Below are 22722 nucleotides of genomic sequence, written 5' to 3' on the forward strand. Positions count from 1 at the left end.
GTGATCTCGCAGACTGTATTCTTTACTGTGACCTCACACACTGTATTCTTTACTGTGATCACACAGACTGTATTCTGTACTGTGATCTCACAGACTGCATTCTTTACTGTGATCTCGCAGACTGTACTCTTTACTGTGATCTCACAGACTGTATTCTTTACTGTGATCTCATGGACTGTATTCTTTACTGTCATCTCACAGACTGTATTTTTTACTGTGATCGCACAGACTGTATTCTTTACTGCGATCTCTTCAGTGGTTTGAACGGGGCATGACTGTGCAAGCGCGTAGAGGTTGGCCAGTTAGATCAGTGGGAAGCGTTTAAAAAGAAGCAGCCTTACAGAGTAGAGGGAGACAGAATGGTAGGGCTTTGGCTCAACAGGGCTTCGGCGGTAATGTGTTGAGGTGAGGTAGATTATCAGTTTGGACAGTAAGTATGTGTGTGAAGCCTGTTTTCTGTGCTTGGTGTCAGATGTGGGAGGTCCTGGAGACTCCCAGTCTCCCGGATGGCCACATATGCACCAGGTGTTTTGAGTTGCAGCTCTTTTAAGACCATGTTAGGAAACTGGAGCTTGATGACCTTGGTCTGGTCAGGGAGAGTGAGCAGGTGATAGAGAGGAGCTAGAGATAGGTAGTCACTCCAGGGCCACAGGGGACAGAAGAATGAGTAATAGTCAGGAGAGGGAAGGGCAAGAAGCAGATGCTAGAGGCTACCCCACTGGCTGTCTCTCTTAACAAGAAGTACTCCTGTTTGAGTTCTGTTAGAGGGGGCTACCTAGGGGAAGCAACAGTGGCCGTGCCCGAACAGTGGCACAGACTCTGGCCTTGTGACTCAGAAGGGTCTGGAAAGGAAGAGGATGGCAGCAGTGATAGGGGACTCTATAGTTAGGGGATCAGACAGGCAATTCTGTGGATGCAGGAAAGAAACACGGAAGGTAGTTTGCCTCCCAAGTCCAGGGTCCGGGATGTTTCTGATCATGTTAACAATATCTTGAAGTGGGAAGGAGAACTGCCAGAGGTTGTGGTACATATTGGTACCAATGACATAGATAGCAAAGGGGAGGAGGTCCTGAAAACAGTCTACAGGGAGTTAGGAAAGAAGTTGAGAAGCAGTGCCTCAAAGGTAGTAAGCTCAGAAATACTGCCTGTGCCATGTGACAGTGAGTAAAGGAATAAAATGTGGAGGATAAATGTGTGGCTAAGAGATTGGAACAGGGTGCTGGGATTCAGATTTCTGAATCATGGGGACCTCTCCTGGGGCAGGTGTGACTTGTATAAGAAGGACATGTTGCACTTGAATTCTGAAGAGACCAATATCCTGATGGGGAGATTTGCAAATGTTATTGGGGAGAGCTTAAACCAGAGTTTCTGGGGGTTGAGAACTGAACTGAAGTGACGGAGGAAAGGGAGGTTGGCTCACAAATAGAGAAACCTTGGAGACAGTGTGAAACGGAGGATAGAGAATGTACGCACTCACCCGAATGTTTGATTTGTATCTACTTTAATGCAAGGAGCATTATATAACAATATAACAATTTCAGCACGGAAACAGGCCATCTCGGCCCTTCTAGTCTGTGCCGAACGCTTACTCTCACCTAGTCCCACCGACCTGCACTCCGGCCATAACCCTCCATTCCTTTCCTGTCCATATACCTACCAAATTTTACTTTAAATGTCAATATCGAAGCTGCCTCTACCACTTCTACTGGAAACTCGTTCCACACAGCTACCACTCTCTGAGTAAAGGAATTCCCCCTCGTGTTACCCCTAAACTTTTGCCCCTTAACTCTCAACTCATGTCCTCTTGTTTGAATCTCCCCTACTCTCAATGGAAAAAGCCTATCCATGTCAACTCTATCTATCCCCTTCATAATTTTAAATACCTCTGTCAAGTCTCCCCTCAACATTCTATGCTCCAAAGAACAAATACCTAACTTGTTCAACCTTTCTCTGTAACTTACGTGCTGAAACCCAGGTAACATTCTAGTAAATCTCCTTTGTACTCTCTCTATTTTGTTGACATCTTTTCTATAATTCAGTGACCAGAACTGTCCACAATACTCCAAATTTGGCCCTACTAATGCCTTGTACAATTTTAACATTACATCCCAACTCCTATACTCAATGCTCTGATTTATAAAGGCCAGCATACCAAAAGCTTTCTTCACCACCCTCTCCACATGAGATTCCACCTTCAGGGAACTATGCACCATTATTCCTAGATCACTCTGTTCTACTATATTCTTCAATGCCCTGCCATTTACCTTGTATGAATAAAGTGAATGAGCTTTATGAATAAAGCAAATGAGCTTAGAGCACAGATCAGCACTTGGAACTGTGATGTTGTGGTCTTTACAGAGAACTGGATGGTGCAGGGGCAGGAATACCTACTTCAAGTGTCAAGCTTTAGACGTTTCAGAAAGGAAAGGGAGGGAGGCAAATTAAGTGGGAGCTTGGCACTGCTGATCAGAGATAGTGTCACAGCTGCAGAAAAGGAGAAGGTCATGGAGGGGTTGTCTACGGAGTCTCTGTGGGTGGACGTAAGGAATAGGAAGGGGTCAATATCTACTGCGTGTTTTTTATAGACCACCCAATAGTAACAGAGACATTGAGGATAAGGTAGGGAGACAGGTTCTGGAAAGGAGTAACAATAACAGGGTTGTTGTGGAGGGAGATTTTAATTTCCCAAATATTGATTGGCATCTACCTAGAGTGAGTGGTTTACATGGGGTGGAGTTTGTTCGGTGTGTTCAGGAAGGTTTCTTGACACAATATGCAGATAAGCCTACAAGAGGATTTGCTATTGGGAAATGAACCTGGTGAGGTGTCAGATCTCTCAGTGGGAGAGCATTTTGGAGATATTGATCATAATTCTATCTCCTTTACCAAGGCATTGGAGAGAGATTGCAACAGACAAGTTAGGGAAACATTTAATTGGAGTAAGGGGAAATATCAGGCTATCAGGTAGGAACCTGGAAGCATAAATTGGAAGTAAATTAGCTCAGGGAAACGTACAGCAGAAATGTGGCAAATGTTCAGGGGATAATTGCATGGGGTTCTGCACAGGTACATTCCAATGAGACAGGTTAAGGATGATAGGGTACAGGAACCATGTTTTACAAAGGCTGTTTAAAATCTAGTCAAGAAGAAAAGAAGAGCTTACAAAGGGTTCAAAAAACTAGGTAATGATAGAGATCTAGAAAATTAATAACGCAAGCAGGAAGGAGCTTAAGAATGGAAGTGGGAGAACCAGAAGGGCATGAAAAGACCTTGGCGGACAGGATTAAGGAAAACCCCAAGGCATTCTACAAGTATGTGAGGAGCAAAAAGATAAGATGTGAGAGAATTGGACCAATCAAGCGTGACAGTGGAAAAGTGTGTATGAAACCAGAGGAGATAGCAGAGGTATTTAATGAATACTTTGCTTCAGTATTCACTAAGGAAAAGGATCTTGGCAATTGTTGGGATGACTTGCAGCAGACTGAAAAACTTGAGCATGTAGATATTAAGGAATAGGATGTGCTTTTAGAAAGCACCAAGTTGGATAAGTCAGCAGGACCAGACGGGATGTACCCCAGGCAACTGTGGGAAGTGAGGGAGGAGATTGCTGAGCATCTGGCGTTGCACTTTGCATCATCAGTGAAGATGGGAGAGGTTCCGGAGGATTGTGGGGCGGGGGTTACAGATGTTTCTCCCTTATTCAGGAAAGGGAGTCGGGATAGCCCAGGATATTATAAACCAGTGAGTCTTACTTCAGTGTTTGGTAAGTTGATGGAGATGATCCTGAGAGGCAAGATTTATGAACATTTTCAGAGGCATAATATGACCAGGAATGGTCAGCATGGCTTTGTCAAAGGCAGGTTGTGCCTTACAAGCCTGATTGATTTTTTTGAGGATGTGGCTAAGCACATTGATGAAGGTAGAGCCATAGATGTAGTGTATATGGATTTTAGCAAGGCATTTGATAAGGTACCCCATGCAAGGTTTATTGAGAAAGTAAGGAGACTTGGGATCCAAGGAGACATTGCTTTGTGGATCCAATACTGGGTTACCCACAGTAGGCAAAATGTGGTTGTACACACATTGTCTCCCGTACCATCACTGCCTTTAACAACTCTGGAGACCTTCCATCCTCAGCCAAAAGAACTCATAATTCCCACACCCCGCACTGCTCGCTTTTACCTCCTCCCCAAGATTCATAAGCCTGACTGTCTTGGTAGGCCTATAGTTTCGGCCTTCTCCTGTCCCACCGAACTTGTATCTGCCTACCTCAACTCCATTTTGTCACCCATAGTTCAGTTCCTCCCTACCTACATCTGGGATACATCCCATGCCCTCCAGCTCTTCAATAACTTCCAGTTCCCCGGTCCCGACCGCTTCACTTTCACCATGGATGTCCAATCCTTATACACTTCAATTCCCCATCCAGAAGGCCTCAAAGCCCTCTGCTACTTTCTTGACAATAGACCTCACCAGTTCCCCAACACCACCACACTCCTCAGGTTGGCGGAACTGGTACTCACACTTAATAACCTCTTTTGGTTCTTCCCACTTTCTCCAGACCAAGGGTGTAGCTATGGGCACTCGCATGGGCCCCAGCTACGCCTGCCTCTTCGTGGGTTATGTGGAACAGTCTATGCTCCAAATCTATACTGGTACTGCTCCCCAACTTTTCCTTCGCTACATTAATGACTACATTGGTGCTGCTTCCTGCACCCATGCTGAGATCGTCAATTTCATCGACTTTGACTCTAACTTTCACCCAGCCCTCAAATTCACTTGGTCCATCTCGGGCACTTCTCTCCCCTTTCTTGATCTCTTGGTCTCCATCCCTGGAGATAGACTGTCCACTGACATCTTTTATAAACCCACTGACTCCCATAACTACCTTAATTATACCTCTTCCCACCCTACCAAATGTAAAAATGCTATTCCCTATTCCCAGTTCCTCTGTCTCTGCCAAATCTGCTCCAAGGATGAGGCTTTCCATTCCAGGACATCCCAAATGTCCTCTTTCTTTAAGAATCATGGTTTCCCTTCTGTTGTCATCAAAGATGCCCTCACCTGCATCTCCTCCATTTCCCGCACTTCAGCCCTCACCCCGTCCTCCTGTCACCACAACAGGGACCGTGTCCACCTTGTCCTCACCTATCACCCCACCAGTCTCCGGATCCAGCATATTATCCTCTGCAACTTCCACCACCTTCAACAGGACCCCACCACTAAGGACATCTTTCCCTCTCTACCCCTCTCTGCTTTTCGCAGGGATCATTCCCTCCACGACTACCTCGTCCATACATCCCTCCCCACAGATCTCCCACCTGGCACTTATCCCTGCAAGCGTAAGTTCTACACCTGTCCCTACATCTCATCTCTTACCACCATTCAGGGCCTCAAACAGTCCTTCCAGGTGTGGCAACACTTCACTTGTGAGTCTGTTGGGGTAATCTATTGCATCCGGTGCTCCCGGTGTGGCCTCCTCTACATCGGCAAGACCCGACACAGATTGGGGGACCACTTCGTCGAGCACCTACACCTTCGTCCACCACAACAGAAAGGATCTCCTGGTTGCCACTCACTTCAACTCTCCTTCACATTCCCATTCAGATATGTCCAGACAAGGCCTCCTGTACTGCTGTGATGAGGCCAAACTTCGGTTGGAGGAACAACATCTCATATACCGTCTGGGTAGTCTCCAGCCCTTTAGTATGAACATCGAATTCTCCAACTTCTGGTAATTCCCTCCCTCTCCCTTCCCCCATCCCACCTTCACTCTGTCTCCTCCTCCAGCTGTCCCTCACCTCTCTCATGATTCTGCCTTCTTCTACTACCCTTAGTGCTTTCCTCTTAGATTCCTTCCTCACCTCTCCTGCTTAACCCCTCCCTACTTCCCCTCTCCTACCCCTTGATCTTTCCTCTGATTGGTTTTCCACCTTCTTTATAGGGCCCCTGCCCCCTCCTTCTTTAGTCCTGATGAAGGGTCTCGGACCGAAACGTTGACTGCTCCTTTTAACAGATGCTGCCCGACTTGCTGAGTTCATCCAGCTTGTTTGTATGTCTTAAAATGTGGTTGTAGACAGGTCATGTTCAGCATGGAGGCTGGTGACCAGTGGTGTACCTTAGGGATCTGTTCTGGGACCCTTACTCTCTGTGATTTTTATAAATGACCTGGATGAGGAAGTGAAGGGATGGGTTAGAATTTTGCTGATGACTCAAAGGTTGGGGTGTTGTGGACAGCGTGGAGAGCTGTCAGAGGTTACAGCGGGACATTGGTAGGATGCGAAACTGGGCTGAGATGTGATAGATAGAGTTCAACCCAAGTAAATGCAAGGTGGTTCATTTTCAAATATGATGGCAGAATATCGTACTTATGGTAAGATTCTTGGCAATGTGGAGGATCAGAGGGATATTGGGGTCCGACTCCATAGGACACTCAAAGCTGCTGCGCAGATTGACTCCATGGTTAAGACGACACACGGAACACTGGTCTTCATCAGTCGTGGGATTGAGTTTAGGAGCTGGGAGGTAATGTTGCAGCTACATAGGACCCCGATTGGACCACAATTCTGTGCTCAATTCTGGTCATCTCAGTACAGGAAGTACATGAAAACAATAGGAAGAATGCAGAAGAGATTTACAAGGATGTTGCCTGGATTGGAGAGCATGCCTTATGAGATTAGGTTAAGTGAACTTGGCCTTTTCTCCTTGGAGTGACAGTGAGTGAGAGGTGACCTGATAGAGGTGTACAAGTTAATGAGAGGCACAGATCATCTGGATAGTCAGAGGCTTTTTCCCAGGGCTAAAATGGCTAACATGAGAGGGTATAGTTTTATGGTGCTTGGAAGTAGGTATAGAAGAGAAGTCAGGGTTAAATTTTTTAAGCAGTGAGTGGTGAGTGCATGGAATGGACTGCCAGCGGCAGTGGTGGAGGTGGAAACAATTGGGTCTTTTAAGAGACTCTGGATGGGTAGATGCAGCTTAGAAAAATAGAGGCCGATGGGTAAGCCTAGGTAGTTCGAAGGTAAGGACAAGTTCGGCACAGCTTTGTGGACCAAAGGGCCTATGTTATGCTGTAGGTTTTCTATCTTGCTATGTGTTCTTTACTGCAGTCTCACAGACTGAATTCTTTATTGCAATTTCACAGATTGTATTCTTTATTTTGTGATTTCACAGTAGAAAAATCCCAATAGCTGGACACCCTGTTTCATATTTGGACAAGGTAAGAAAGTTAGCAAGTCCTTGTCAATCCCTACAATATTTATTGATGCACCAGATAAACCATTCTAATGGATACATCACGGCTTGGAATGACAACGGTTTGGTTTGGCCCATGATCACAAGAAACTGCCAAGAGTTATGGACATACGTAGCTCAGCACTTCTCCGAAACTACTTTTCCCTCCATGGATTCTGTCTACACTTCCCACTGACTCAGTAATCAAGGAGCCCACCCTCCTTGGGCATACTCTTTTACAGCCCCTTCCATTGGGTAGGAGAGATGAAAGCCTTAAACACGTACAGTATCAAAAGCTTCAAAGGCAGATTCTATTTTACCTTTGTAATCAGATTAAATAGTTCCTCAGCTGTTACACTTTATTCTGAACTGTTATTGTTTTACCTTGTTTTACCTCAATGCACTGTGGAAGAATTTAATCTTTTTCAACAAGCTTTTCCCTGTATCTCGGCACATGTGACAATAGTAAACCAATACCAATACACGAGGATCCCATTCTATTCTCCCACTTCCTCAACGACTACCCCCACCCTCAGATACTACCACTCACACACACTCTGTCCAGTCCCAATTGCAACTCCACAGTGAGCCGAGCAGTCCATTCGTACACAGAGCAAGACCAGACAATATTCAGATACCAGAGACGGCAGACGCTGGGATATGGAGCACTCGCCATCTGCTGGAGAATTTAGCGAGTCCAGCAACATGTGTGGTGGGGAAGGAATGGTCAACGTCTCACGTCCAGACCCTGTATCAGAACTCAGAGTGGACGGAGAGAGAGTACTCAGAGTGAAAGGGGTGGTCGGGTCCAGAGGTGGTTAAGAAGATTGGCTTTATTTGTCAAATGTACATTGAAACAACCAGTGAAATGCGTCATTCCCGTCAATGAGTAACATTGTCCAAAGATGTGCTCGGGCAGCCCGCACGAGTCGCCATGCTTCTACCGTCAGCGTAAAATGCCCACAACTTACAAATCCGAACTCATGAGTCTTTGGAATGTTGCAGCAAAACTGGAGCACACGGAGGAAGCCCACACGGTTACCGGGAGAACATAAAAATTACCTTCCGCGGCGGAAATTGAACCCTCTTCCAATTCCATCTCCTGTCTCTTTGTTTTTGCTCTTTTCCCTCTCCCCCAGGCAGTCAGCCCGGTCAGAACCCCCACTGTACGTCTCCAAGACTCATGGATAAGTATCTTAGCCACCCTAGGAGTAGAATAACGAGGACATCCTCATCCCTCCCTTCTCTCCTCTTTACTGGATGACCAAAGATAACGAGGTCGGAGTAAAATGCGATCACAAAGCGAGAAACAGCCCCCGGAGTTGTTTGAATAGGAGCTGCAGCCTCGCACACTCCCTGTTTATGTTGTACATGGTCTCTTCCAGCCGGCGAATCGACAGCCGGCAGATCCGTGTAGAAAGTGATGAACTTGTTGCAGAGCACAGCTCTATGGAGCGCACTGTTCCCCAGGACCCTGATGTACATGGGAAGGGCACCCCCGTAAATAAACGTCCACTGGGAACATGGCCACCCACCGCACCCGCCTCCACTCCCAGGTCGCCGCCGCGTATTTTTTTTTTTGGTTTATTCTTGTGTAAAATGTTTATTACAAAGTTCGTTCAACAATACGACAACAAACACAATAACTAGTGTAACATAAAAACTCACACCGATTAAGTTAAACAAACAGGTCCTACAAATTGTATTCTACGTTACTACAATAAATATCGATAAACACAACCATAGTCTAAATTAAACTAAAATATTCCCATCCTGATCTGGGATGACATTTATCCCCTGCAGTTCCCAACGGCCCCGGAGCACCTCTGTGGTACCCGTGACACCGCGTGTTACCTCTCCACAGTTGGCGGATCTTGGGTAGGAGGTAGAAATGGTAAGTGCAGGGTGTGGGAACTATGAGATTGGTGAAACCCACTGAAATCCACAAACCTGCCTGTCCGGGTCTCAGCTTGCTCCTGCCCCACCGAAGTCATCTCTTCATACCTTGACAACGTTTTATCCCCCCCTCGTTCAATCCCTTCCCACCTATGTTCGTGACACTTCTCATGCTTTGAATTTTTTCAATGATTTTAAGTTCCCTGGCCCCCACCGTCTTATTTTCACCATGGACGTCCAGTCCCTATATACCTCCATCCCCCAATGAGATGGTCTCGAAGCTCTTCGCTTTTTTTTTGGATTCCAGACCTAACCAATTCCCCTCTACCACCACTCTCCTCCGTCTAGCGGAATTAGTTCTTACTTTCAATAATTTCTCCTTTGGCTCCTCCCACTTCCTCCAAACCAAGGGTGTAGCCATGGGCACCCGCATGGGTCCCAGCTATGCCTGCCTTTTTGTTGGCTTTGTGGAACAGTCCATGTTCCAAGTCTATATGGGTATCCATCCCCCTCTTTTCCTTCGCTACATGGACGACTGCATTGGTGCTGCCTCCTGCACGCATGCTGAGCTCGTTGAGTTCATTAACCTTGCCTCCAACTTTCACCCTGCCCTCAAATTTACCTGGTCCATTTCTGACACCTCCCTCCCCTTTCTTGATCTTTCTGTCTCCATCTCGGGAGTCGGCTTATCTACTGATATCTACTATATAAGGCAGGTAGATCCCCAGGGCCAGATGGTCTGCATCCCAGAGTGCTTAAGGAAGTAGCCCAAGAAATAGTGGATGCATTAGTGATAATTTTTCAAAACTCCTTAGATTCTGGTTCAGTTCCTGAGGATTGGAGGGTGGATAATGTAACCCCACTTTTTAAAAAAGGAGGAAGAGAGAAACATGGGAATTATAGACCGGTTAGCCTGACATCGGTGGTGGGGAAAATGCAAGAGTTGATTATCAAAGATGAGATAACAGCACATTTGGAAAGAGGTGAAATCATCAGACAAAGTCAGCATGGATTCGTGAAAGGAAAATCATGTCTGACGAATCTTATAGAATTTTTTGAGGATGTAACTAGTAGAGTGGATAAGAAAGAACCAGTGGAGGTCGTATATTTGGATTTTCAGAAGGCTTTTGACAAGGTCCCACACAGGAGATTAGTGTGCAAACTTAAAGCACATGGTATTGGGGGTATGGTATTGATTTGGATAGAAAATTGGTTGGCAAACAGGAAGCAAAGAGTGGGAATAAACGGGACCTTTTCAGATTGGCAGGCGGTGACTAGTGGGGTACCGCAAGGCTCAGTGCTGGGACCTCAGTTGTTTACAATATATATTAATGATTTAGATGAGGGAATTAAATGCAGCATCTCCAAGTTTGTGGATGACACGAAGCTGGGCGGCGGTGTTAGCTGTGAGGAGGATGCTAAGAGAATGCGGGGTGACTTGGATAGATTAGGTGAGTGGGCAAATTCATGGCAGATGCAATTTAATGTGGATAAATGTGAGGTTATCCACTTTGGTTGCAAGAACAGGAAAACAGATTATTATCTGCATGGTGGCCGATTAGGAAAAGGGGAGGTGCAACGAGACCTGGGTGTCATTGTACACCAGTCATTGAAAGTGGGCATGCAGGTACAGCAGGCGGTGAAAAAGACAAATGGTATGTTGACATTCATAGCAAGAGGATTCGAGTACAGGAGCAGGGAGGTTCTACTGCAGTTGTACAAGGCCTTGGTGAGACCACAGCTGGAGTATTGTGTGCAGTTTTGGTCCCCTAGTCTGAGGAAAGACATTCTTGCCATAGAGGGAGTACAAAGAAGGTTCACCAGATTGATTCCTGGGATGGCAGGACTTCCAAATGAAGAAAGACTGGATCAACTAGGCTTATACTCAGTGGAATTTAGAAGATTGAGGGTGGATCTTATTGAAACATATAAAATTCTAAAGGGATTGGACAGGCTAGACGAAGGAAGATTGTTTCCGATGTTGGGGAAGTCCAGAACGAGGGGTCACAGTTTAAGGATAAAGGCCTTTTAGGACCGAGATGAGGAAAAACTTCTTCACCCAGAGAGTGGTGAATCTGTGGAATTCTCTGCCACAGGAAACAGTTGAGACCGGTTCATTGGCTATATTTAAGAGGGAGTTACGTATGGCCCTTGTGGCTAAAGGAATCAGGGGGTATGGAGAGACAGCAGGTACAAGGTTCTGACTTGGATGATCAGCCATGATCATACTGAATGGCAGTGCAGGCTCAAAGGGCCGAATGGCCTACTCCTGCACCTATTTTCTATGTTTCTATAAGCCTGCAGACTCTCACAACTACCTGGACTCTTCCTCTTCCCACCCGGTCTCTTGAAAAAATGCCATCCCCTTCTCACAATTCCTCCATCTCCGCCGCATCTGCTCTCAGGATGAGGCTTTTCATTCCAGGACGAAGCAGATGTCTTCCTTTTTTAAACAAAGAGGCTTCCCTTCTTCCACCATTAACTCTGCTCTCAAACACATCTCTCCCATTTCCCGCACATCTGCCCTCACCCCATCCGCCCGCCACTCGGGATAGGGTTCCCCTTGTCCTCACCTACCACCCCACCAGCCTCTGGGTCCAACGTATTATTCTCTGTAACTTCCGCCACCTCCAACGGGATCCCACTACCAAGCACATCTTCCCCTCCCCCACTTTCTGTTTTTCGCAGGGATCACTCCCTATGCGACTCCCTTGTCCACTCGTCCCCCCCATCCCTTCCCACCGATCTCCCTCCTGGCACTTAACCTTGTAAGCAGAACAAGTGCTACACCTGCCCTTACACTTCCTCCCTCACCACCATTCAGGGCCCCAGACAGTCCTTCTAAGTGAGGTGACACTTCACCTGTGAGTCGGCTGGTGTGGTGAAACGGTCTCCCAGTCTGCGTCCGGTGCTCCCGGTGTGGCCTTTTACATATTGGTGAGACCTGACGCAGACTGGGAGACCGTTTCACTGAACACCTATGCTCTGTCCGCCAGAGAAAGCAGGATCCCCCAGTGGTCACACATTTTATTTCCATGTCCCATTCCCATTCTGATATGTTTATCCATGGCCTCCTCTACTGTCAAGATGAATCCACACGCAGGTTGGAGGAACAACACCTTATATACCGGCTGGGTAGCCTCCAAACTGATATTATGAATATTGACTTCTCTAACTTCCATTAATGCCCCCTCTCCCCTTCTTACCCCATCCCTGATATATTTATTCCCCCCCCTCCTTTTTTCTCTCTTTCTGCCCATCACTCTGCCTGTTCTCCATCTCCCTCTGGTGCTCCCCTCCCCTTTTCTTTCTCCCTAGGCCTCCCGTCCCATGATTCTTTCCCTTCTCCAGCTCTGTATCCCTTTTGCCAATCACCTTTCTGGCTCTCAGCTTCACCGCACCCTCTCCGGTCTGCTCCTATCATTTTGCATTTTCCCCTCCTCCTCCTACTTTCAAATCTCTTACTAGCTTTCCTTTCAGTTAGTCCTGATGAAGGGTCTCGGCCCGAAACATCAACAGCGCTTCTCCCTATAGATGCTGCCTGGCCTGCTGTGTTCCACCAGCATTTTGTGTGTGTTGTTTGAATTTCCGCCTTCCACTTTCTGCAGGAACTCTACAAGCTGGCAAGTGACCTTGGGAAAAGGTAAACAACCGGCAGAGAAACCACAAAATCAATCTTTTGAGCAGTTTCTGTCTCTGTCTCTCTCTCTCTTAATAGCAGCACAGTTCATAGGGTCTATTCTGGACGCCGCTTCAAACTAGGTTTTCCCCTGACAGTATAAACATACGTTGTAGCGACGTACTACATACAGAGCTAGAAACAAATACACGCAGTCGGTAAATCGTTTCGAGACCAGTTTATTCAAATTTCGCAGCGTTGGCTTTTAATCCCTGGCGCCCGCCTTCTCCGGCCGGAAATGACGTCAGAGGAGTATTACCAAAGTCTCTCCCCGCGCGCTGGCTATTTGTGAGCCGGTTCGCCTGCGCAGAAAGTGGGTCGCCACATAACCCCCACCCCCCCAGAACCAGCGATACCCCCCCCCCATGTCCTCAGTCTGGGTCGGACTCTGTTTGGGAGGTCTGCCTCTGCGCCGCGGTGCCTGAACCGCGACCGGCTGCGCCAAGTCCACATGGGCTTGTTTGAGTCGGTCCAACGTGAAAACCTCCTCTTTCCCCCCAATGTCCAGAATGTATGTGGACCCGTTGTCGCGTAGTCTGGACAGGACTGCTGCAGGTTCTTCCTCTTACCCCCTTGGGGCTGGTACGAACTCTCCTGGGACGACCAGGTGTGCGCCGTACACCAACTCGGCCGACGAGGCGTGCACATCCTCTTTGGGCGCTGTGCGAATTCCAAGCAGGACCCAGGGAAGCTCGTCCATCCAGTTAGGTCCTCTCAGGCGGGCCATGAGAGCGGACTTCAGGTGACGGTGGAAGCGTTCCACTAGTCCGTTCGATTGTGGGTGGTAGGCAGTAGTGTGGTGCAGCTGCGTTCCCAACAGGCTGGTCACAGCCGACCACAGGCTGGAGGTGAACTGGGCGCCCCTGTCGGAGGTAATGTGGGCCGGTACCCCGAAGCGTGCTACCCAGGTTGCAATCAGCGCTCGGACGCTGGAATCAGCAGATTTGTCGGTGTGCGGGACCGCCTCTGGCCACCTCGTGAACAGGTCTACCATAGTTAGGAAGTACCGCGCTCAACGTGACACTTGTAGGGGCCCCACGATATCCACATGAATGTGGTCGAACCTCCTGTGGGTGGGTTCGAACTGCTGCGGCGGGGCTTTAGTTTGCCGCTGCACCTTGGCTGTTTGGCACTGCGTGCACGTTCTGGCCCATTCGCTGACCTGTTTGCGAAGACCAGCCGGACGGTTGTCCTGATAGATGGGTGCGCCAAACCGTGTATGGAGCTGAAAACTCGCCGCCGCCAGGCTGCCGGGACGATGGGGCGAGGTTGGCCGGTAGCCACGTCGCACAAGGGGGTCCTCTCACCTGGGCCTACGAGAAAGTCTTGCAAACCCGAGACTGTGGTACTGTAGCTGGGCGTCTCGTCGTCTGCCTGCTGCGCCTCCGCCAGTGCTGCATAGTCCACCCCTAGGGACAGGGCCTGGACAGCTGGTCTGGAGCTTGAGTCCGCCACGACGTTGCCCTTTCCCGAGACATGCTGGATGTCCGTCCTGTACTCGGAGATGTAGGACAAATGTCGCTGCTGGCGAGCCGACCAGGGATCGGACACCTTCGTGAACGCGAAGGGCAACGGTTTGTGGTCCGTGAACGCCGTGAACTTCTAAGAAGTACCTGAAATGCTGGATTACCAGCTACAGTGCCAACAGATCCCGGTCGACGGCACTGTGGTCGTAGGTGCTTGCTGAAGAACGCTAGGGGTTGCCAGCGCCCCTCGATGAGCTGCTCCAGCACCCCACCGACAGCTGTGTCTGATGCGTCCACCGTGAGGGCGTTCGGAACGTCCGTTCTGGGGTGCACCAGCATCGCGGCATCTGCTAAGGCCTCCTTGCCGCGGCCTCTTCGTCCCAAGTAATGTTCTTGCCTTTACCCGACATCAGGGTGTATAAAGGGTGCATGATACGGGCTGCTGAGGGGAGGAAATGGTGGTAGAAGTTCACCATACCAACGAACTCCTGCAGGCCTTTGACCGTGTTGGGCCGGGCAAAGTGGCGGATCGCGTCTACCTTGGCGGACAGAGGTGTTGCCCCGTCTTTGGTAATCCTGCGGCCCAGGAAGTCGATGGTGTCCAGACCGAACTGGCTTTTGGCCGGGTTGATCGTGAGGCCGAAATCACTCAGGCGGGAGTAGAGCTGGCGGAGGTGTGACAGATGCTCCTGACGACTACTGCTGGCTATGAGGATGTTGTCCAAATAGATGAACGCAAAGTCCAGGTCGCGTCCCACCGCATCCATTAGCCGCTGGAACGTCTGGGTGGTATTCTTCAGACCGAACGGCATTCGGAGAAATTCGAAAAGGCCGAACGAGGTGATGTGCTGTTTTGGGGATGTCTTCAGGGTACACCAGGATTTGATGGTATCACCGGACGAGATCTACTTTGGAAAAGATTCTTGCCCCGTGCAGGTTTACTGCAAAGTCCTGAATGTGCGGCACGGGGTAGCGGTCTGGAGTTGTAGCCTCGTTCAGTCTGCGGTAGTCGCCGCATGGTCTCCAACCCCCGGCTGCTTTGGGCACCATGTGCAGGGGGGAAGCCCATGGGCTGTCGGACCTCCGTACGATCCCCAATTCCTCTATCCTCTTGAACTCCTCCTTCGCCAGGCGGAGATTTTCCGGGGGGAGCCTTCGTGCGCGGGCGTGGAGGGGTGGTCACTGGGTCGGGATGTGGTGCTGTACTCCGTGTCTGGGCATGGCTGCCGTGAACTGCGGTGCCAGAATCAATGGAAAGTCCGCCATGATTCTCATGAATTCGTTGTCCGACAGCGTGATGGAGTCCAGGTGTGGGGCCACCCAGGGAGAACGTCTGGAAAGTCTCGGCATGTACCAGTCTTTTCCCTTGCAAGTTGACCAGCAGGCTGTGAGCTTGCAAGAAGTCCGCCCCCAGGAGTGGTTGGGCCGCGGCGGCCAGTGTGTAGTCCCTCGTGAACCGGCTGGCGCCGAACTGCAGCTGCACTCTGCGGGTGCTGTAGGTCCGTATCGTGCTGCCGTTTGCGGCCCTCAGGATGGGTCCTGACTTCCTGTTGCAGGTGGCGTACCCCGTCGGGGGCAAGACGCTGACTTCCGCTCCGGTGTCGACCAAGAAGCGGCATTCTGACTGTTTGTCCCAGACGTACAAGAGGCTGTCCTGGTGGCCAGCCGTATTAGCCATTAGTGGCAGCTAGCCCTGGCCCTGGCCCTTGCAGGGCGGGCGACAACGGTGGGCTTCTGTGTCCCACCGCTAGTGGTAGAAACACCACTGTTCACTGGCCTCCTCACTCCTGCCTCTGTGTTGTGTGCGCTCCGTTGCCGGGCCCGGTCTGGTCTGCCGTGGGGCGCGTGGCTCGGTAATCTGACCGACGGACGCCACGCTCTCCCTCTTGGTTTTCCACAGCACGTCTGCACGGGCCGTCACCTTCCGGGGGTCACTGAAATCTGTATCGGCCAGCAGCATATGTATGTCCTCGGGCAGCTGCTCCAGGAACGCTTGCTCAAACATGAGGCAGGGCTTGTGTCCGTCAGCCAGGGCCAGCATCTCGTTCATCAATGCTGACGGCAGCCTGTCTCCCAAACCGTCCAGGTGAAGCAGGCCGGCACCCCGCTCACGCCGTGAGAGGCCAAAGGTCCCAATGAGCAGCGCCTTGAATGCTTCATATTTGCCTTCTTCCGGGGGCGATTGTATGAAATCCGCAACCTGGGCAGCCGTCTCCTGGACAAGGGCGCTCACCACGTGATAGTAACGCGTGGAATCAGAGGTGATCTGCCGAATCTGGAACTGGGCTTCTGCTTGGATAAACCACACGCGTGGTCGCAGCGTCCAGAAAGTCGGCAGTTTTAGCAAAACTGGGTGAACAGATGAAGAGTCGGTCATCTTTGGTCCAAATCCCGTTTGGACCGTCGGGGTCACCAACGTAGCGATGTACTACATTCAGAGCTAGAGACAACGGCACGCAGTCGGTAAGTCGTTTCGAGACTAGTTTACTCAAATTTCGCGGCGCTGGCATTTAATCCCCAGCTCCCGCCCTCTCCGGGCGGAAATGACGTAAGAAGTCCAGTATCAGAGTCTGTCCCCGCGAGCGGGTTATTTGTGAGCCGGTTCGCCTGCGCAGAAAGTGGGTCGCCACAACATCACATTTCTTTGTGTGATCACACGTGTGTGAGTGGGGCCGGCGAATACCTGCTCCTCCCATGTGCAATGATACATCTGTGTTTAGAGGCGAGTGCTGGGCAATGTCCACTTACACTCCACACTGAGATTGAGGGGGATCTCCCTGAAACCTTTCGAATGTTGAAAGGTCTAGACAAAGTAGATGTGAAAAGGATATTTCCCACAGTGGGGGAGTCTAGATCAAGAGGGCACAGTCTCAGGGTAGAGGAGCCTTCATTTAAAACAGAGAGTGCTTTAGCTAGAGGGTGATGAGTTTGTTACCACAGACAGCTATGGAGGTCAAGGCATTGGGTGTATTTAAGACAGAGATTGAGAAGTTCTTGATTGGCCATGGCATCAAAGTTTATGGAGAGGAGGCGAGAAAGTGGGGCTAAGGAGAGGAAAAAGGATCAGCTAGGATTGAATGGCGGAGCAAACTCGATGGGCCAAATGGCCTACTTCAGTCCCTATGTCTTATAGTCTTGTCATGGATATTCAGGGCAACGGTTGTAACTAAATAAATTATTTAGTTATCCTCACACTGAAATTTGCAGACTTTTTCTGTGTACTCTGCAGTGTATTGTTGTACCTGTATGATAACTGTTCTCCATACTTACACTGCACAGTTAGTGTGAGGGTCTGCTCCGATGAAACAGATGGGTATCTGACTCTGCAGGTGAGACTTTGCCCGTGGTGTTTGTGCGCTGGGGTCATGGTCAGGACAGAAGTATATGTCAGAGTGTTGTGCCACCGAGTTACACTGCTTGAGACTGATGTTGGTACATCTGTGGGGGTGACCCAGGTTAAGTTGGGTGAAGTTCCGTCACACGTGGTGTTGAAGATGCAGGTTATGTTCACGGACTTTCCTTCAACAATTTCAGCAGCGAATATCGTGGGTTTATCTGTGAAATCTAACACAGAGAAATTATTCCTTGAAACTGCACATAACTCTGAGAACCTCTCATATCGATGTCATTGGTGCTACAATATGATTGGGAACATAGATTTGCTTTCATAACATAGCGACAGTAGATATGCTGAAAGTACGGAGGCTACATTGGGAATGAATTGGAAGTTTCCTGAAAATAGGTAGTTGTACCGATGTGAATGTGGACCTAATACAAGTGTATATTATTCCCTACTGACTGCTGAATGTCTGCTGTTGAATGACCACACAGAACACCTACCGGAATCATGCAGCTGTGTAGCAGGGAGATAGCTGTAATGATTCCTTTGGTCAAATTCAATCCCGAAAAAGTACAGCCCTTCATTTTCCTGATTGATGTCTATAACCAGGGAACAGTCACCGTCTTTCAAGTCTCCAGACAGATGGATTCGAGATTCCTGGGGTTTGACGAGCTTATTCTTAGTTTTTATTTCATATCCCTCAGGATGTGATTCTGTGATCCATTCTGATTGGTATTGATCCTGTTTAAAATAATAATCACTTCCTGTTTGTTCTTCAACGTGTCACTGTCTCTGCTCCTTCCATCCATCTGCTACACTGGATCCATCAGATCTTATGGATCTAGGAATGAACGTGGATCATTATTATTTAAGTGATCCCAGTGGCTCTCCCACAGGTACAAGGATGCTGACATCCCTGTGATCGAGTACCACAGATGCTGGTGACAGACAGACTGGAACAGGGATCCGTACTGACTGTTCACACTCTAACAGTGCAGCATTCTCACAGACCGTCCCATTCAACAATGCAGCAAACCCACTTCAAAACCCTGCTGATACTGCAGCCCAGTTAACGTGTAATGTCACAGTATATCACACTACGGCGATTTGAATCTGCAGGAAACCAAGAATCTATCAAAAGAATCTATCAAAATTTAAATCGCAGCAAGAGGCGGAGAGGGAAGCGGTAAAAGAAGCTCGGAGAGAAGCTGTTTTTTTTTAACTGATCGCGGTAAAGAGGCTAGAATGCGCAGGCGCGTGACGTAGCGCGCCAAAGGTTTAAAAAGCAAGATCGTCAGAGTGGACTGGCTCAATCAGGCTTCGGCGAGAACAGGCAGAGGTGAGGTCGAACGGGGCACGACTGCGCACGCGTGTGAAAGGCGGCCTCTGAGATCAGCGGGGGAGTATAAAAGGCGAGCAGAGGCTGAGGACGAGCTTCACTCCAGGTGAGGTAAGGCCAGGTAAGCTCCTTTAATTAATCTAATTAGCTCTGGAGTAGGTAATGGAGGCAGCAGTTAGGGCAGTTGAGTGCTCCGTTTGCAGTACGTGGGAAGTCAGGGCGAGCACAATTGTCCCTGATAACTACACCTGTAAAAGATGCATCCAGCTGCAGCTCCTGACAAACCGTGTTAGGGAACTGGAGCTGGATGAACTTCGGATTATTCGGGAGGCAGAGGCAGAGGCAGAAATAGACAGGAGTTTCAGGGAGATAGTCACCCCTAGGAGTCAGGAGACAGGTAGTTGGGTGACTGTCAGGAGAGGGAAGGGGACTAGACAGGAAGAGCAGAGCACCCCTGTGGCCGCTCCCATCAATAATAAGTATACCGTTTTGGATACTGTTGGTGGGGACGATTTACCAGGGACAAGTTGCAGTGGTTACGTCTCTGGCACTGAGCCTGGACCCACAGATCAGAAGGGAAGGAAGGAAAAGAGGAGAGCAGTAGTGATAGGGAATTCGATAGTTAGGGGGACAGATAGGAGGTTCTGTGGAAGAGATTGAGAATCTCGGATGGTCTGTTGCCTCCCTGGTGCCAGGGTCCACGATATCTCAGATTGAGTTCTCAGTATTCTCAAGAGGGACGGTGAGCAGCTGGATGTCGTGGTCCATGTAGGGACCAATGTCGTGGGTAGGAAGAGTGAGGAGGTCCTGAAAGGTGAGTTTAGGGAGCTAGGTGCCAAGTTAAAGGACAGGACCTCCAGGATAGCCAGTGCCAAGTGCAGGTGGGTTTATAAATAGTAAGATAGTGAAGAACAACACGTGGCTAAAGACATGATGCAGGTGGGAGGGGTTCAGATTTATAAATAATTGGGCAGTTTTCCAGGGAAGGTGGGACCAGTTCCGGAGGGACGGTTTACATCTGAACTGGAGAGGGACAAATATTCTTGCAGGCAGGTTTGCTAGAGAGGCTCTAGTGGATTTAAACTAGATATGGGGGGGGAGGGGAACCAGAGTGTAGATGTATGGGAGAAGGAAGATAAAGAAGACAGTAAAGTTCTTTGTACTGTTAGAGATGAACAGAGAGGAAGAGGTGGAAAATTTCTTAGATGCATTTATTTTAATGCTAGGAGAATTTTAAGAAAGGTGGATGAGCTTATAGCATGGTTTGATACCTGGAAATATGATGTTGTAGCTATTAGTGAAACATGGTGTGATTGGCAACTAAATATTCCTGGATTTCGTTGCTTCAGGTGTGATAGGATTGGAAGGACAAGAGGGGGAGGTGTTGTGTTCCTTGTCAGAGAAAATATTACAGCGGTGCTCTGGCAGGATCGGTTAAAGGGCTCATCTAGGGAGACTATTTGGGTGGAATTGAGGAATGGGAAAGGTGTTGTAACACTTATAGGGGTGTATTTTAGACTACCTAATGGGGAGCGACAATTGGAGGAGCAAATTTGCAAGGACATAGCAGATATTTGTAGTAAGCACAAGGTTGTGATTGTGGGAGATTTTAATTTTCCACATAGAGACTGGGCAGACCATACTGTAAAAGTGATAGATGGTTTGGAGTTTGTAAAATCTGTGCGGGATAGTTTTTTGCAGCAATACATAGAAGTACCAACTAGAGAAGGGGCAGTGTTGGATGTCCTGTTAGGGAATGAGATAGATCAGGTGACAGAGGTATGTGTTGGGGAGCACTTCGGGTCCAGTGATCACAATGCCATTAGTTTCCGTATAATTATGGAGAAGGATAGGACTGGACCCAGGGTTGAGATTTTTGATTGGAGAAAGGCTTAACTTTGAGGCGATGCGAAAGGATTTAGAAGGAGTGGATTGGGATAATTTGTTTTATGGGAAGGATGTAATAGAGAAATGGCAGTCATTTAAAGATGCAATTTTGAGGGTACAGAATCTTAATGTTCCTGTTAGGTTGAAAGGAAAGGTTAAAAGTTTGAGAGAGCCATTGTTTTCAAGGGATATTGGAAACTTGGTTCAGAAAAAGAGAGAGGTCTACAATAAATATAGGCAGCATGGAGTAAATGAGGTGCTCGGGGAATATAAAGAATGTAAGAAGCATCTTAAGAAAGAAATTAGAAAAGCTAAAAGAAGATATGAGGTTGCTTTGGCAAGTAAGGTGAAAATAAATCCAAAGGGTTTCTAGAGTTTTATTAATAGCAAAAGGATAGTGAGGGATAAAATTGGTCCCTTAGAGAATCAGAGTAGACAGCTATGTGTGGAGCTGAAAGAGATGGGGGAGATTTTGAACAATTTCTTTTCTTCGGTATTCACTAAGGAGAAGGATATTGAATTGTGTAAGGTAAGAGAAACAAGTAGGAAAGTTATGGAAACTATGACAATTAAAGAAGAGGAAGTACTGGCACTTTTAAAGAATATAAAAGTGGATAAATCTCCAGGTCCTGACAGGATATTCTCTATGACCTTTAGGGAGGTTAGTGTGGAAATAACAGGGGCTCTGACAGAAATATTTCAAATATCATTTGAAACAAGGATGGTGCCGGAGGATTGGCATATTGCTCATGTGGTTCCATTGTTTAAAAAGGGTTCTAAGAGTAAACCTAGCAATTATAGGCTGTCAGTTTGACATCAGTGGTGGGTAAATTAATGTAAAGTATTCTAAGAGATGGTATATATAATTATCTGGATAGACAGGATCTGATTGGGAACAGTCAACATGGATTTGTGCATGGAAGGTCATATTTGATGAATCTTATTGAATTTTTTGAAGAGGTTACGAAATTTGATGAGGGTAAAGCAGTGGATGTTGTCTATATTCAGTAAGGCCTTTGACAAGGTTCCGCATGGAAGGTTAGTTAGGAAGGTTCAATCGTTAGTTATTAATATTGAAGTAGTAAAATGGATTCAACAGTGGCTGGATGTGAGATGCCAGATAGTAGTGGTGGATAACCCCGTTTGTCAGGTTGAAGGCCGGTGACTAGTGGTGTGCCTCAGGGATCTGTACTGGGTCCAGTGTTGTTTGTCATATATATTAATGATCTAGATGATGGGGTGGTAAATTGGATTAGTAAGTATGCAGATGATACTAAGGTAGTTGGCGCTGTGGATAATGAAATAGGTTTTCAAAGTTTGCAGAGAGATTTAGGCCAGTTAGAAGAGTGGGCTGAGCGATGGCAGATGGAGTTTAATGCTGATAAGTGTGAGGTGCTACATTTTGGTAGGAATAATCCAAATAGGACATACATGTTGAATGGTAGGGCATTGAAGAATGCAGTAGAACAGAGTGCTCTAGGAATAATGGTGCATAGCTCCCTGAAGGTGGAAACTCATGTGGATAGGGTGGTGAAGAAAGCTTTTGGTATGTTGGCCTTTATAAAACAGAGCATTGAGAATAGGAGTTGGGATGTAATGTTAGAATTGTACAAGGCATTGGTAAGGCTGAATTTGGAGTATTGTGTACAGTTCTGGTCACCGAATTATAGGAAAGATGTCAACAAAGTAGAGAGAGTACAGAGAAGATTTACTAGAATGTTACCTGGGTTTCAGCACCTAAGGTACAAGGAAAGATTGAACAAGTTAGGTCTTTATTCTTTGGAGCGTGGAAGTTTGATGGGGGACTTGATAGAGGTATTTAAAATTATGAGGGGGATAGATAGAGTTGACGAGTATAGGCTTTTTCCATTGAGAGTAGGGG

The sequence above is a fragment of the Hypanus sabinus genome (genome assembly GCF_030144855.1).
Source record: "Hypanus sabinus isolate sHypSab1 chromosome 1 unlocalized genomic scaffold, sHypSab1.hap1 SUPER_1_unloc_3, whole genome shotgun sequence".
Taxonomy (NCBI): domain Eukaryota; kingdom Metazoa; phylum Chordata; class Chondrichthyes; order Myliobatiformes; family Dasyatidae; genus Hypanus; species Hypanus sabinus.